This window comes from Pristis pectinata, chromosome 19, assembly GCF_009764475.1.
Source record: "Pristis pectinata isolate sPriPec2 chromosome 19, sPriPec2.1.pri, whole genome shotgun sequence".
Taxonomy (NCBI): Eukaryota; Metazoa; Chordata; class Chondrichthyes; order Rhinopristiformes; family Pristidae; genus Pristis; species Pristis pectinata.
The window spans coordinates 20,469,987-20,488,336 of NC_067423.1; the positions used below are offsets into that span (position 1 = coordinate 20,469,987).

Genomic DNA, 18,350 nt, shown 5'->3' on the forward strand with positions numbered 1-18,350 from the left:
TGTGGGTGGGGGGGGGGGGGGATCCCTACCTCTGACATCTCCCCTGAACTTTCCTCCATACACCTTAAATGGGTGACCTCTAGTATTGGCCATTGCTACCCTGGAGAAAAGATGCTGGCTGTCCACTCTATGCCTCTCATAATCTTGTATACCTCTATTAAGTCTCCTGTCATCTCCCTAATTCCCTCAACCTCTCCTCATAAGACATGCTCTCCAACCCAGGTAGCATCCTTGTAAATCTCCTCTGCACCCTCTCCAAACCTTCACATCCTTCCTATAATGAGGTGACCAGAAATGAACACACTATTCCAATTACAATATTCCAGGCACGGTAGTATAGCGGTTAGCATAACGCTTTACAGTGCCAGTGACGCGTGTTCAAATCCGGCCGCTATCTGTAAGGAGTTTGTACGTTCTCCCCGTGTCTGCGTGGGTTTCCTCTAGGTGCTCGGGTTTCCTCCCACATTCCAAAGACTTACAGGTTAGGAAGTTGTGGGCATGCTATGTTGGCACCGGAAACGTGGTGACACTTGCAGGCTGCACCCCAGAACCCTATGCAAAAAGATGTATTTCACTGTGTTTCGATGTACATCTGACAAATAAAGATCTTATCTTAATTGTGGTTTAACCAGAGTCGTATAGAGCTGCAACATCACCATTAGCCAGGGGAAGAGTTCAAGAGCCGAAAAGTGATGTTGCACACCATATGCCGCCTTAACCACCCTATCCACTTGTGTGGCAACTTTGAGGGATCTATGTATTTGGACCCCAAGATCTCTCTGTTCCTCCACATTGCTAAGAATCCTGCCATTAACCATGTACTCTGCCTTCAAGTTTGTTTTTCCAAAGTGTATCACTTCACACTTCTCCAGATTGAACTCCATCTGCCACTTCTCTGCCCAACTCTGTGTCCTGTCTAACTCCTGTTGAAACTATGACAACCTTCTTCACTATCTACTACACCACCAACCTTTGTCATCAGCAAACTTAGCAACCCGTCCTTCCACTTCCTCATCTGAGTCATTTATAAAAATCACAAAGAGCAGGGGTCCCAGAACAGATCCCTGCAGAATACCACTAGTCACCAACCTCCAGGTGAAATACTCCCCTTCTACAACCACCCTCTGCCTTCTGTGGGCAAGCCAACTTCGAATCCACACAGCCAATTTTACATGGATCCCATACCTCATGACTTTCTGAATAAGCCTGCATTGGGGAACCTTGTCAAATGCCTTGCTAAAATCCATATATACCACATCCACCACACTACCTTCATCAATCACTTCCTCAAAAATAAACTCCAGTAGGCTCGTGAGGCACAACCAGCCCTTCACAAAACCATGCTGACTATCCCTCCTAAGACAATGCTTCTCCAAATGCTCATAAATCCTGTCCAATAGTTTGCTCACCACTGACGTAAGACTCACTGGTCTATAATTCCTGGGATTATCCCTTTTACCTTTCTTGAACGATGTTTGCCATCCTCCAGTACCACTCCTGTAGCCAGGGAGGACTTAAAGATCATCATTAACGCTCCAGCAATCTCTTCCCTCACTTCCCATAGTAACCTGGAGTATATCCTGTCCAACCCCAGGGACTTGTCTATCCCAATGCTTTTTAGTAGCTATAACACTGCTTTCTTAACCTCAACGTGGTCCAACACATTTGCCTGTTCTACACTAGCCTCCCATTCGTCTAAGTCCCTCTTCCTAGTGAACACTGAATATTCATTTAGGACCTCCTACCTCCTTCGCCTCCAGACACATTTCCCCCCGCACCCCCCCCCCCCCCCCCCCCCCATCCCTGAGCGGACTTACCCTCATCCTAGTCATCCTCTTGTTCCTCATGTACGTGTAGAATGCCTTAGGTTTTCCTTAACCCTACTTGCCAAGGCTTTCATGTCTCCTTCTAGCTCTCCTAAGTCCCTTCTTAAGCTACTTCCTGGCTACCTTGTAACTCTCAAGAGCCCTGTCTGATTTTTGCTTCCTAAACTTTAATTATGCTTCCTCCTTTCTCTTGATGAAGCATTCCATCTCTCTTGTTAACCATGGTTCCTTCACCCTACCATCCTTTTCTTGTCTCGGCAGAACAAACCTATCTAGAACCCCATGTAAATAGTCCCTAATCAACCTCCACATTTCTGCAGTGCATTTACCAGAGAACATCTGTTCCCAAGTTACGCTCCCAACTTCTTGCCTAATACCATCATAATTTGCCCTCCCCCAATTAAATACTTTCCCATAATGTCTGCTCCAATCTTTGTCCCTGGCTATACTAAAAGTCAGGGAGTTGTGGTCACTATCCCCGAAATGCTCGCCCACTGAGAAGTCTTTCACCTGACCAGGTTCATTGCCTAATACCAGATCCAGCATAGCATCACCTCGAGAAGGCCTGTTTACATACTGTGTCAGGGATCCTTCCTGTTCACACCCAATAAATTCTGCCTTGTGTTTGTTCATGATTAACAAGATTAGAATATGTATTTAATTGACTTTGTTTGTGCATCAAAGGCAAAGAAATATTCATTTATTGTCCTGTGTACACATCTCGTAATACTACACTTCCTTAACTTGGAAAGGAAGGCTTGTGACTGACTCAAGGGAGAAAATGGTCATCAAAAGTGCGTGATGTGGGCTGTGTAAGAATAGATGCAGTGTGGACTACAACATGTACATTCAGAATGTAGAAAGCAATGTTTGATTGTTACAGTACATTCAATACTGTGATGTTTAACTGTTAACTAAAACAACATACTGTGATTTCTGGAAATCCCAGTAAAGATGTAATGCTGGAAATAACAGATCAAGCAGCAATTGTAGCAAGAGACCTAGTTTGTTTCAAGTCAATGATCTATTGACAATATAAATAAAACTTTAAAAATAGACAAGAAATTGAGTTTTCTCAGAAGATCTGTTTTTTTGCTCTCTTTTATTAAAGCTTCAAACCCCCAGTATCTAAGCAAATCTTGACATCCTTGTGTAAGTTTAGTCTTTATCCTTTTGCATTTATATTCTCTGTCCATATATAAAAATGTATGCAGGATTATTAGGTAGTGGTCCACTTTTAATTGATCTTTTCAAAGTTTTGCTATTTGATTTATTAATCAGCTGTTTGATTTATTAATCAGCTGGTCATGTCTGCCTGCATTTGGCCCATAGAGGGCTATGGGCCAACATGGGCAGATGGAACTAGCTCACTGGCCGACACAGTCGGCATGGACAGGTTGGGCCGAAGGGCCCGTTTGCATGCTCTGACTCTTTATTCACCCTTCCAATTAGCATTGCGTCTCGTATTTCTACATTAAACTTAATCTGATTTGTTTGTCAGTCTATAGACATTTGTGTCTAACAGTTATTTGCACAATTAATAATTTTTGTGTTGAGTGCATACCTGAAAGAATTGAATACCCAAATTTCTTCCTTCCTGGTGATACCAACACTAAAGAGCACCACTATTTCTATTTCTGCAATTGGAAAAGTATTTGTTAATCACTATTTTCAGTCCTCCAAGTACTTTTCTGTGGTGCTACATCCATTACCTGTATTATTAGGTATATTCATTTTATCAAATGCCTCATTACAAAATAGATTGTGAATGAAATACTAGATTAACTCTTTGTAGGAAGTTATTTAAAACAAAACTGGTTGGGCCACAGCTAGAATATGGCATCCAATTCCAGTCACCTATGTTGGGAAGGATGTAAAGATCCAAGAGAGGTTGAGCAAAGATTCACTTGAATGATTGCAGAGTTGAGGGATGTCACCTGTTTTAAACTGGAGAAGCTGGAGTGGTTGTTGGACAAAGAAGGCTGAGAGTTTTGCTCAAGGTCTCCTACAAAAACCTAGCAATCTGTATTATGAACCCTCTCTTTCTAATGTTTATTACTATATATTAGGTTTCAGTTCAATGGGATTTCTGGTGATAAGCGATTGTGAAGTCTTTTTTTGCTGAGACACATTATTGAAAATAATTTTTCACATTCAGCAAATCAGAAAGGAAAAAGCATTTTTAATAACAAACATTCTACAGAGCTATATTACATGCTAAATAAGTTTTTGATTTATTAAACTTTAATTTGGTTTGCAATTTAAAAATAAATCATACTTTTATTGTCATGCATCTGATCCTAAGATTTCAAGGAATTTTACAATAGGATCAGTTTGTTAGAAAAACAGAAAATGCTACAGATTTTCAGTGGTTTAACAACATCTGTGGAGAACATTTCTGCCTCAATAGATGTTGCCTGACCTGAATATTTTGAGCATTCTTTTATTTGCATTTTGTTTTGATCTGGGATCAGCTTTATAAGTAGCTTAAGTTCTTAGTAGTTTGCGATTTCCTTGATTCAGTTTGGGGAGGCTGTACCACATGTTACGAACCAGCAACAAAAGAAACACTGAGTCATGATTCAGTGTTAAGAACTATTTTATTAATCACAACTTATGATAACAAGAAAAATAAAAGTAAAAATGTTAGTATGTTAGAATTAAAAATGTTAAACCTTGAACATTAACCCCCAAAACCAAACTCTTTGTGTGTGTGTGTGTGTGTGTGTGTGTGTGTGTGTGTGTGTGGCAAAGTCCCAAACTCCAAGTCCAGGAATGGTTCTTAAAGTTCAGTTCCGCAAGCCATAAGGTGAAACATGAGCAAAGGCTTCTTCAACAACCACTGTTGTCTGAAGATAAGACGTAGATATAGAGAACATAGAGTAATTACGAAGTCCAAATGTTCCACAGTGGAACCCAAATGACACTTCAGTGTTTACTCGGTAGTGACTTCCTCACCCCGAATCGTGGTCGTCCACACAAGTCAACACACAAAAGTGGTCGTCAACACACACACACACACACACACACACACACACACACACACACACACACACACACACACACACACACACACACAAACTCTATCTTAAAGGGACATTCACCGAGTCCGTAACACACAGCCTGTGTGGTGTACACATTAAAATCCTGATGTCAGTTTCATTGAATAATAATGGAAAATTGCAATAGTTTTGTTATCATTACTGCAAAAATTTGGGTCAAAATTGCAAATTTTTTAGGTTAATAATTTTGAAAGTTCATAGCCCACAGTTTTCACCACATAAGTGGTGTTGTTAGATAAGTCCTTAAATCAGGAAGTCCACCTGGCTGCACCCATTTTTCATTAGACACTTTAAAATGAATGAACTGTGAAAAAGATGTAAATCAAATAAACATAAGGAAATTTAATCTGGGAAATTTTCCAAAAGTGCTTGTGCAGTGAAGTTCAAATCCTGTTGGCTGATAACTTATCAGTTATTAGGTATTGAATACAGATTAGTGTGTCTCTCTCTTGGGTTATCTACCTGATTGCTATAACCTGTGTTGAGAAATGTGTACTTATTACACTGATAGTGATATGAAGTCAAAATCTTGACACCTATATTTTGAAGCCGATTATTAAATAGAAAAGTTGGAAATGGCAGGGCTAGCAGAAAGGTGCCATTTATAAAATATACTTTGAGGAGAGTAAGATCTTTAGGGATGGGAGGAAGTTATTAATTTCCTTTGTTTTCAGACTTGCTTACTGATGTTATGAAGTTGTCATCTGAATAAATACATCATGCATACTCTGGAACCCATTTTTGTGCAATGAAAATTATTCCTGTTTGACTCCAAAAAAAAATCTGCTCTCTGACTATTTAGAAATTCTGATGGTTCAGCATCTGGCTCACCAGGTCACTGTGCTCCCTTTCACCTTGCTGGGTTCACTTAAAGATGTGAATTAAATGTCGTTTGGATATTAATCAGAATAGCATCCAAAAGTTCAGAAAATCTGCCAGTCTGGTGGCACCAAGTCCCGAGAACACCAGATTATTGGAGTTTTACTTGATACAGAAGCATAAATTTAAAAACAATATGTTGATCAAAGCACCATTTCTAAAAACAAATGACATATTAAATAGTATAACTTTATTGAACTACTTGCATCAATTAAATTGATAATAGCCTGAATAAGATGTGGAATTACTGATCCTTGGGTAATGACATGAATTGGCCTTCATATTTATCTTAGAATATGTAAGTGAAGTGGCAGTCAGGTTGCACTTTGGCTGAAGTGACCATAATTCTATTAGTTCTAAGATGGTGATGGAAATGGATAGGACAGGTCCACAGGTTAGGGACATAAACTGGAGCAGGGCTAATTTTGAGTGAATCAGGCAGAATCTAGCAGAGGTTGATTGGGTGAGCCTGTATGAAAGGAAAGAAATGAATGGCAACTGGGAGGCTTTTGAGTGTGTGATATCAAGAGTCCAGGAGCAGCATGTTCCTATTAGGGTAAATCTGGCAAGTTTAGGGAACCTTGGGTGATGAGAGATATTGAGGTTCTGGTCAAGAAAACGAAGCATGCATTAGGTTTGGGAGGTCAGGGAGATCAAGTGCATCCTTGGACTTTGTGGGAGGCAAGAGAATAAAATGCAGAGGCCCTTGTAGAGATATTTGCTTCATCATTAGCTACTGGGGAAGTTCCCAAAGACTGGAAGGTGCTAATGTTGTTCCATTGTTTAAGAAGGGTAGCAAGAGCAAGCCAGGGAACTACAGGCTAGTCAGCCTGACATCAGTAGTGCAGAAGTTACTGGAGGGAATTCTGAGGGACAGGATCTACCAACATTTGGATAGACAGTCTGATTAGGCGGAGTCAGCATAGCTTTGTGCGTAGAAATTTGTGCTTGACGAACCTCTTAGTTTTTTTTTTGAAGAGGTAACTGAAAAGTTAGATGAGGGTAGGGCAGTGGATGTTGTCTGTTTGGACTTTAGCAAGGCTTTTGACAAGGTCCCGCATGGTTGGCTGGTCTGGAAGGTTGGGTCCCGTGAAATCCAGGGAGAGCTAGTTGGGTGGATTCAAAATTGGCTCAGAGGACAGAAGCAGAGGTCGGTGGTTGAAGATTGTTTCTCGGAATTGAGTCGGGTAACTAGTGGTGTGTTACAGAGGTCAGTGTTGGGACCCTTGTTATTCATTACTTGTATAAATGATTTGGATGCAAACGTACAAGGCTTGATCGGCAAGTTTGCGGATGACATGAAATCGGGAGGTGTTGATGATAGTGAAGAAGGTTGTCGTAGATTATAGGGAGATCTTGATCAGTTAGGGAAGTGGGTTGAGTAGTGGCAAATGGATTTCAATACAGGTAAGTGTGAGGTGCATTTTGGAAAGTCAAACCAGCATAGGACTTGTACTATGAATGGTAGGGCACCAGGGAGTGTCATGGAACAGAGGGACCTAGGAGGACAAGTACATAGTTTGTTGAAAGTGGTATCACAGGTAGATGGTGTAGTGATAAAGGCATTTAGCATGCTGGCCCTCATTAGTCAGGGCATTGAGTTGGGACATCACGTTGCAGTTGTCTAAGTCGTTGATGAGGCCACACTTGGAGTACTGTGTACAGTTTTGGTCACCCAGTTGTAGGAAAGGCATGGTTAAACTGAAAAATGTGCAGAAAAAATTTGAGGATGTTGCCTGGACTATAGGGCCTGAGTTAAAGTGAAGGGTTTTGGGTCTTTATTCCTTGGAACTTAGGAAAATGGGGGGTGACTTTATAGAAGTGTTCAAAATTATGAGCGGCATTGATAAGGTGGATGGTAACAGTCTTTTCCCCAGGGTAGGGGAGTCCAAAACTAGGGGGCTTAGATTTGGGGTGAGAGGGGAAAGATTTAAAAGGGACTTGAGGGGCAACTTTTTCACACATTAAGCTCAACTTCTGAAATTTGGTTCCATTGAAATCAACAAAAATCAAATTTTTAGAAGTAATATTCAATTTGCACATTTAGTAGAAACAAGAAAAGATAATAAAATTCAGAGGAAGAAGTTTGTGATATTCTGTTGGCTGCCATGTTTCCAACAGTGATCTCCTCACGTGAGAGGGTGCGCTGAACTTGATTCCTATTGAGAATGTATAACACAGAAGTACTTATACAGAACAATCCCTGCTTAGTCACTGAATAGTGACACTGGAAATGGTCTCAAAAGAAATGTTGAAAGTGAAATGTAATTTTAGCTTCTACTTTTTGAATCACTAAAGAGGTTTGCAATGGACTGTTCTGGTTAGGATCATCATTCACAAGATATCACAAGACAAGGGAGCAGAAGTAGGCCATTTGGCCCATCAAGTCTGCTCCATGAGCTAAAGAAATGAGAAATGGGGGGGGGGGGGGGGGGGGAGTCTGCTCCATGAGCAGAGGAAAAAAACTATTCTAACCCCAATTTCTGGCCTTATCCCCATATCCCTTGATACCTTGACTAATTAGATATCTATCTATCTCCTCAAATACCTCTAATGATCTGGCCTCCACTGCTGTACGTGGCAAGGAATTCCATAAATTCACTACCCTCTGGCTAAAGAAATTTGTCTTCATCTGTTTTACACCTGTACCCTCTAGTTCTAAGATTGCCCTCTGGTCCTGGACTCACCCACCAAGGGAAACAGCTTAACCACATCTACTCTGTCTAGTCCTTTCAACATTCCAAATGTTTCTGAGGTCCCCTCTCATTCTTCTGTACTCCAGTGTGTACAGTCCAAGAGCTGACAAATACTCATCATATGTAAGCCCTTTCATTCCGGGAATCATCCTCATAATCTCCTCTGGACCCTCTCCAACATCAGCACATCCTTCCTAAGATATGGGGCCCAAAACTGTACACAGTATTCCTAATGAGGCCTCACTAGTGCCCCGTAGAGCCTCATCAACACTTCCCTACTTTTATGCACTATACCCCTCGAAATGAATGCCAACATAGCATTCGCTTTCCTTACTGCCAGTCCGACCTGGTGGTTAACCTTTAGGGTATCCTGCATGAGTACCCCCAAGTCCCTTTGTACTTCTGTACTTTGAATTTTCTCCCCTTCTAGATAATAATCTGCCTGTTTGTTTCTGTTTCCAAAGTGTACAACTGCACATTTCTCAACATTGAATCTCATCTGCCATTTCCTTGCCCATTCTACGAAACTATCTAGGTCTCTCTGCAACCTTCCTGTCTCCTCAATACTCCCTACTCCTCCACCTATCTTGGTGTCATCTGTAAACTTAGCCACAAAACCATTTTCTCCATCATCCAAATCGTTAATGTACAGAGTAAAAAGAAGCGGCCCCAACACCAACCCCTGCGGAACACCACTAGTAACCGGTAGCCAACCAGAACAGGATCCTTTTATTCCCACCCTTTGCTTTCTGCCAACCAGCCACTGCTCCACCCATTCTGTTATCCTACCTGTAATTCCATGACCTCTCATCTTATTAATCAGTCTCTTGTGCAGCACCTTGTTGAAGGCTTTTTGAAAGTCTAAATAAATAACATCTACCACCTCTCCCTTATCCACCCTACCTGAGATTTCCTCAAAAAAAAACTCTAATAGATTGGTCAGGCAGGATCTTCCCTTCACAAAACCATGTTGGCTTGGACCTATCTTGCCTTGCACCTTGAGGTATTCCATAACCTCATCCTTGAGGATCGATTCTAATAACTTTCCCACCACCAATGTCAGACTAATAGGTCTGTAATTTCCTTTATGCTGCCTCCCACCTTTCTTATACAGCGGAACTACATTTGCGACCCTCCAGTCCTCCGGAACCATGCCGGAGTCTATCGATTCCTGAAAAATTATCACCAGTGCCTCCGCAATCTCTAAAGTCGCCACCTTCAGTACCCAGGGATGCACCTCATCCGGTCCAGGAGACTTATCAGTCTTTAGTCCATTTAGCTTTCCTAGCACCTTCTCTCTAGTAATCATAAATGAACTCCGTTCCATTCCTTGAGACCCTTGACTATCCAGTATATTGCTGATGTCCTCCATAGTGAAGACCGATGCAAAATACTCATTTAGTTCCTCTGCCATCTCTTTATCATCCATTATAATCTCTCCCGCACCGTTATTGATCGGTCCTATTATCAACCCATGCCTCTCTTTTACTCCTTGTATATTTAAAAAATCTCTTAGTATCCTTTCGAATGTTATCTGCCAACTTTCTTTCATAATTCATCTTTTCTTTCCTAAATAACCTGCAGAAAGAAACTAAGAACGTCTTTAAAAGTTTCCCAGTCTTCTGTTTTCCCACTAATTTTTGCTTCCTTGTCTGCCCTCCCTTTTGCTTTTTTTAGCCTTCACCTCTCTCGTTATCCACATTTGTGCCTTTTTTCCATTCAAAACTTTTTTTTTCTTGGAATATATCTATCCTGCATTTTCCTTATTTCTTGTAGAAATTCCATCCATTTCTGCTCTGCCGTCCCTCCAGCTAGTTTACTCTTCCAATCAATTTCAGTCGGCGCCTCTCTCATGCCACTGTAATTTCCTTTGTTCCACTGAAATATCGATACACCAGTTATCAGCTTCTTCTCAAATTTGAAACTGAATTCAACCATATTGTGATCACTAGTTCCTAATGGTCCCTTTACCTTTAGTTCCCTAATCACCGGTTCGTTACACAGCACCCAATCCAAAACAGCCGATCCCCTGGTGGGCTCATCAACAAGTTGCTCCAAAAAGCCATCCTGTAGACATTCCACAACCTCGATCTCCTGAGATCTATTGCCTTGCTGGATTTCCCAGTCCACCTTCATGTTAAAATCCCCCATAATTATTTTAACGTTGTCACTCTGACATGCTTTTTCTATTTCTAACTGCAACTTATAGTCCACATCCTGACTGCTATTAGAGGGCTTATATATAACTGTTGCTATTGTCCTTTTACCCTTGCTATTTCTTAGCTCCACCCATAAGGATTCCACCTCTTCTGACCCAATGTCCTTCCTTTCTATTGACTTTTACATCATTACTAACCATCATGGCCACACCACCCCCTCTGCCTACCTGCTTATCCTTCCCATACACTGTGTACCCCTGGACATTCAGTTTCCAATCACATCTGTCATAAAGCCATGACTCGGTGATTGCCACAATGTCGTATTTATTAATCTAGTTGTGCTACTAGGTCATCCACTTTATTCCTAATGCTATGTGCATTTAAATATAGTACATTTAGTCCAGTATATGCTACTGATCTTGTACTTCTATTGTTCAGCAAATTATCCTGACTTTTCACCTGCCTGTTCTTCTTACCATCCTCACTGCACACTATCATGGACTTGTTAGGGTAAAGGAGGAGGTTTATAGAAACATCTTGTATCCCAACATCCTGGTTTCCATCCCCCTGCCAGATTAGTTTAAACCCTCCCCAACAGCTAAATTAAACTTCCTGTCAGGATATTGGACCCTTTGAAGTTTAGGTGTAACCCATCCTTAGTGAATAGGTCATGCCTCTCCCAAAAAAGGTCCCAATGATCCAGAAATCTGGAGCCCTACACCAGTCACTCAGCCACGCATTCATCTGCCAGATCTTTCTATTCTTTCTTCCACTAGCACGTGGCACAGGTAGTAATCCTGAAATTACCACCTTAGAGGTCCTACTTCTCAACTTTCTTCCTAACTCCTTGTATTCCTCCTCCAGGACCTCTTCTCTTTTTCTACCTATGTCATTGGTACCTACATGTACCAAGACTTCTGGCTGATCACCCTCTCCCCTCAGAATATTCTGGACCTGGTCTGTGACATCCCATACCCTGGCACCAGGGAGGCAACACACCATCTGGGATTCATTGTCGGCTTTGCAGAATCTGTTATCTGTTTCCCTCACTGTAGAATCCCCGATAACCACTGCATTACTCTTTCCCTGCTGGACCACAGTACCAGGCACAGTGCCAAGGTCCTGGTTGCTGTGGTCTTTCTCTGTCGGGTCATTCTCTCCAATGGAATCTAAAATGAGATACCGATTTTCGAGGGGGACAGCCACAGAGGTACTCTACAAACTCTTTGTAACTTCTGTCTACTTCCTGCTCACTCTCCCTAATCAGCCGAAGGTCATCGAGCCGCATCTCGGTGCACTTTGCGCAGATGCGGTCATCAGGGAGGTTGGTAGTCTCCCAGGGTCCCCATATCTGGCACTCCAAACATAAGACCAACCCCAAATGCATACTGCTATAGCACTGTCCAATACTATACTACTGAGATAAACCAGTGACTTACCCCCGCTCTATAAATCTCGCCTCTTACCCGGTCTCGCCAAAGCCCAACCACTCTGCTCCCTCTCACTCCGCTGCCCGCTCCGCTCCATTCAGATTCTCTTTTACTATATTATTTGGATATATATTGTACCAAAAGTTTATCCCCAGCTAACCAAGCACAAGTTGCTTTTTATTTACTCCAGTCACTATGCCAACTAATATTTCCAACTGCTTTACACCATGTTGGATAATTGGCAAAAGAATAAAGGAACACGCACGTTTGAGGTTTTTGGGGAGATGTAAGTGATGTAGGTGGGCTGTTGGGCATGAGGATTTCACAGTGCAATGACCAAGAAGCTGAATTAATCCATCTTATGAAGTGTACATATTTTGTTGCAGTATTTTCTCCTCTGAGTATTGAAGACATTGGGTCACACTGGACAGAGTGAGTCCTGAAATAAGTACTGTTAAGTAAATTTCTTTGTGTGCCTAGCTTACCCCTCAGTGGATTTTGAAGCATTGTCTGTTGCATCTGACTGATCTGTGATGGAACCTATATAAACCCCAAACTATGCAGGACCTTAATATTTCAATATTCCATTTTGTTTTGAAGCATTACACAGAAACTGGAAGAATTTTTTTAAAGGGAACATCTTATTTCTGTCTTTGCTAAACTTATGTTAACATTTCACTAATGGGAAAGACATTTAGTAAAGCTTCATTTAAGTGAATACTAAGAAGATTTGTTGTTAAATTGTTTCTTAAAGAAGAGTTTTAGGACTTAAAAATAGAACTTGACAATGAATTAGTGACTTCAAGAATCCAGTCAGTCTAAAGGATGAGGTTTCTGGCTCTCTACATTGGATGCTATCAATTTTCAGCCCTTTTAGCAATGAGTTCTTTTGTATTAAACTTTTCTGTAAATAGTGAAATGAAGAGTTGTGTTAAGGCATAATAAGCATCCTTTCAGTTTGTCCGTGAAACCTCTGACAATAAATACTATTGTTTAGTGTTTTTATAGCCAGAATTTTAAAGCCTAAGATTAGGAAAAATATGTACAGTAATTCCTTGATTTATGGACTTGTGCTACAAGATCATTGACTTGTTGAGGTATGTGCCTTTGATTTGCCAAGCTGTGTTTCACTATGACAAATAATGTGCCACTGCCACCCATTAGTGTATTTCACACATCCTCCCATACTGTTGTTTTTGTAGAAATTGCAGTGCTTCACTTGTTAGTGATTTTGTGTGTTTCTCAAGATGTCTTCAAAACACCCTGGTAATCATAAAGAAACTAAGGCAAGCCATAATTATTAATATTAAGTGAAGAAGGTGGACGTTTGTTTTGACAGTTAATAATCCTTAATGCTGAAGTGCAGTACACGTTACAAAGATAACATAGAACATTACAGCACAGTACAGGCCCTTCGGCCCATGATGTTGTGCTGACGTTTTAACCTACTCTAAGATTGATCTATCCATTCCCTCCCACATACCCCTCTATTTTTCTATCATCCTTGTGTCTATCTAAGAGTCTCTTAAATGTCCCTAATGCATCTGCGTCTACCAGCACCCCGGTAGTGCGTACCACACACCCACCACTTTTATGTTTTACAAAAAAAAAAGTTGCCTCTGATATCCTCTTAGACCCCCTCCCCCCCCGTACCTTCCTCCAATTGCCTTAAAAATTATGCCCCCTCATGTTAGCCATTTCCACCCTGGGGAAAAGGTCTCTGGCTGTCCACTCAATCCATGCTTCTTGTCATCTTGCACACCTCTATTAGGTCACCTCTCATCCTCCTTTGCTCCAAAGAGAAAAGCCCTAACTCACTCACCCTATCCTTGTAAGACATGCTGTCCAATCCAGGTAGCATCCTGGTAAATCTCCTCTGCACCCTTTCTAACGTTTCCACATCCTTCCTATAGTGAGGTGACCAGAACTGAACACAATATTCTAATTATGGTCTAACCAGGGTTTTATAGAGCTGCAACATGACCTCACAGCTCTTGAGCTCAATCCCCCAACTAATGAAGGCCAATGTGCCTTCTTAACAACCCTATCAACTTGCACAACAACTTTGAGGGATCTATGGACTTGGACTCCAAGATCCCTCTGTTCCACCACACTGCTAAGAATCCTGCTATTAATCCTGTATTCTGCCTTCAAATTCAACCTTCCAAGTGAATCACTTCACACTTTTCTGGGTTGAACTTCACCTGCTACTTCTCAGCCCAGCTTTGCCTCCTATCAATGTCCTGTTACCCTTGACAACTGTCTACCCTATCCAAAACACCGCCAAACTTCGTGTCAGCTGCAAACTTACTACCCAGCCTTCCACTTCCTCATCCAAGTCATTTATTAAAATTGCAAAGAACAGGGGTCCCAGAACAGATCCCTGCAGAACACCACTGGTCACTGACCTCCAGGCAGAATACGCTCCATCTACAACCACCCTCTGCCTTCTATGGGCAAGCCAATTCTGAATCCATACAGCCAATTTTCCCTAGATCCCATACCTCCTGACCTTCTGAATGAGCCTATCATGGGGAACCTTATCAAATGCCTTACTAAAGTCCATATACACCACATTCACTGCTCTATCCTCAATGTGTTTTGTCACATCCTCAAAGAATTCAAACAGGCTCGTGAGGCATGACCTGCCCCTCAAAGCCGTGCTGACTGTCCCTAATCAGACTATGCTTCTCTAAATGTCCATAAATCCTGTCTCTAAGAATCTTTTCTGATAATTTTCCCACCACTAAAGTAAGACTTACTGGTCTATGATTCCCAGGGTTATCCCTACTCCTTACTTGAACAAAGGAATAACATTTGCCACCCTCCAATCATCTGGTACTACTCATGTGGCCAGTGAGGGCACAAAGGTCATTGTCAAGGGCTCAGAAATCTCTTCCCATAGTATCCCAGGATATATCCCATCTGGCCCCAGGGACTTGTCTATCCTAAAGTTTTTCAAAAGTTTCAGTGCATCCTCCTTAACATTGACATGTTCTAGCTTATCAGCCTGTTTTACGCTGTCCTCACAAACACCAAGGTGTCTCTCTCAGGTGAATACTGAAGCAAAGTATTCATTAAGGACCTCCCCTACCTCCTCCGACTCCAGGCACGTTTCCTCCTCTATCCCTAATCAGTCCTACCTTTTGCTCTAGTCATCCTCCTGTTCCTCACATATGAGTAGAACGCCTTGGGGTTTTCATTAATCTTACTCGCCAAGGCCTTTCCATGCCCCCTTCTAGCTTTCTTAAGTCCATTCTTAAGCACCTTCCTGGCTACCTTGTAACTCAGAAGTTTGAATGTAACATAGAAATATTATAATAGGGTTAAGTGTGTGGGTAAATCAGAATTAATGCACATGCCTCTGAGTTTGATGATTCAGGAAAAAGTGAGATCATTATGGAAAGACTTATGGGGGTGACTTTTGGAGGATGGATTTTCTGAAAGTGCTGGTATGGTTGGCCCTGAGGAAGTGACTTCAATGAAAGTGCAGACCAGCATAATAGTGTGGAGGAGACATTGAGTGCAGATGGTGGCAGGAAATTTTCCCAAGGAGTTGAAATGTGACATCAAAGAAGGGGGCTAGTCTCCTCAATAAGTGTTCACTGTGGATGAGGAGGATGCCCTCGCATACATTTATCCTGAGGGAGATAAAACTGGTGCAGGCTTCAAGGCTGCCAAAGATCTTGTTACTGCTCTGTTTTGGGCATCGCTGTAGCTGACTATAACGTTAAATCTCTCTTGGAGAAATATTGGGTTCTAGAGGAATGTTCAAAAGTTAATATTATTAGAGGTGTGACGATTTAGCAAAGTCTGGGTGTTGGCATTATGACATTTTTCTTCTCCATTGAACAATTTTGTGCAGGGAAGAATCTGGACATGGACGTTTGCTCATCATTCATGTTATGTTACTAGATATGTAGTTAAATCAAGGATGTGGCTGATATTCATTTAGTGATTTTTTTTTTTGTTTTGCCCCCAGCACCATTTCATTGTAATGTCCTATGGGACAGGATTTATCACTATATTCAGGACTTGCTACTTGCGATGGAAAAGGAAAGATGTCATTTCAAGTAATTCCACACAATATTCCAGACACTTGTAAGAGATACAATATTAATACAGCTATAGAACATATCCATATCTTTTGGGATAACAATCCATCAACAATGAATAGGGCATTGAAGAAATTATGGCAAAAGTGTAAAATAAATGACCTTGGTATATTTACAAACCTGGAAAGTTTCCCTAAGAGATTGTAAAGTTGGCAAAGAAGGCTGGGTCTGAAGAAGTAGATCAGGATGATATGGTATTGGTATTATTGTCACTTGTACTGAGGTACAGTGGAAAAACTTGATCTGTACAAACAGTATGCAAAGCAATTCATTACATAGTACATTGAGGTAGTACAGGGTAAAAACAATGACAGAATACAGAGTAAAGTGTCACCACTACAGGGAAGTGCATTTCAGGTAGACAATAACATGCAAGGTCATAACAAGGTAGATTGTGAAGTCAAGAGTCCATCTCATCGTATAAGGGAACTGTTCAATAGTCTTATCACAGTGGATTAGAAGCTGTCCTTGACCCTGGTGGTATGTGTCCTCAGGCTCAGTTGAAGAGTTTTATTTTGGAATCTCATTCCAAAGAGCTTGCAAACAAGGACTTCTTGTATCTTGAGCAAGAGAGATCACCAGCTGAACAAGAAGCCATCAACATAACACCACCACCTAAATCTTTACCTGATGGACTGTAGTTGTTCACAAAAGTATCTCACTACCACCCTTCAAGGACATTTAAGGATGGGATGGGAGGCAAATGCTGGCTTAGTCAGTGATGCACAGGTTCTGAAAAATGAATAAGATAAAACACTCAGAAGGTAAAGACTTGCAGAGGCGTTCTATGTCAACAATCATTATCTTTGACAATGATCCCAATATATTGTACAGCATTAAATGTGGCCACATGATGGTATATACTGTCATTTTCATTAAGGAGCTTTATTCAAATGAAAGGGAACAGTTGTCTGTATTTCTGTTGCTACCACCTTTCAGCCACCCAACAAAAGTTACTTGAAGAACCTTCATCATTAATGCCCCCACAAACAACATCCAATTCTGATTTGCTATCATTGTCTGAACTGTAGTAACATCTCTGCCATTCTCCCCCTCCATCACTTTGATATGCAAAGGCACCACTACTACTTGGTGAGTACCCTGAAAAGAAACATGATTTATTATCTTGTGTTTAAAATAGTGACACTTGAAATTATTTATGCATTTTGAGTTTTGACTAAAAATTGAGTTCTGGAACACAACCTGAATTTTTAACTTCAAATTAATGAGAGAAGCCTTTTTAATTTGTAAAATTTTACTTAAAATGTTTGCCAGGGATACATCGCGTCTGTAAGTCAAGGAATTATTTTATTTAAACAGCGGCTTTCACAACATGAGAGTTTGGAAGGGCATTCTTCGTTCTGATTCAAGGAGCTAGCTGCAGCAGCTAATTTGGTCAGTTGGTCTCATGACAGCAATATGATAAATGATGACAAATTACCAACTCAGAATGAATTGGACTGCAGATTATGGACAAAGCTCACTTAGTTTTCTTGAAGAAAAATACAGAATATTGTTTTTAAGGTTTAATCTTGTTATAATTCATATATAATTGATCCAAGTTTCCAGCACTGTGTTCTATAAAATGATTATTTATGCTCTTCCTTAAATGTATGTAGAGTTTCATAGATGATGAGCATTAAAGGTATTTTGCAATTAGCTGCATTAATAGTGTTGTGGAAGCTGCTGTAGGTGGATCTCATTTGCAAGTAAAATCTTCATATTTTGTAATTTCCTCGTCCATCATTAAATGCAGGTTGTTGTTTGTCTTGCTATGGCAAACTTCTCTTTTTATGTGCTGTTTTTCTTTTGTACTTCAAAACCTAGATTGAGTATATATTGGGTAATGCACAGTATATGGAGAATTCACAAATAAGTTTGCTTCTTTTGAGACTTGGGGAACTAGAATTTGAATACTCGACAGTAAAATTTGCGCTGAATGTAGAGGTACTCCTTCCCACAATGGTAACACATTCAATCTTGAATTGCAAAGCTATCAGGTCGAGATCTACTCCAGAACCTTGATCTTGTCAGTTCTGCATTGGAAAAAGATGCCCTATAGTGTTATTCTTGGAGGTTCTATCTCTGTCAAGGAATCAACCGAATCCCCCCTCATCCTTTTTCAGTGGACGTAATTGATCAATTGGTAACTTTTAAACAAAGTGTCATTTCTATTAGTCATC

The 18,350-nt window shown here is 40.9% G+C and overlaps 1 protein-coding gene across 2 annotated transcripts in view; it reads left to right on the forward strand.

Moving 5' to 3' along the window:
* Nucleotides 1-18,350, forward strand: part of slc26a5 (solute carrier family 26 member 5) — a 60,745-nt gene that overhangs the window by 1,142 nt on the left and 41,253 nt on the right. The window lies entirely within an intron of this gene.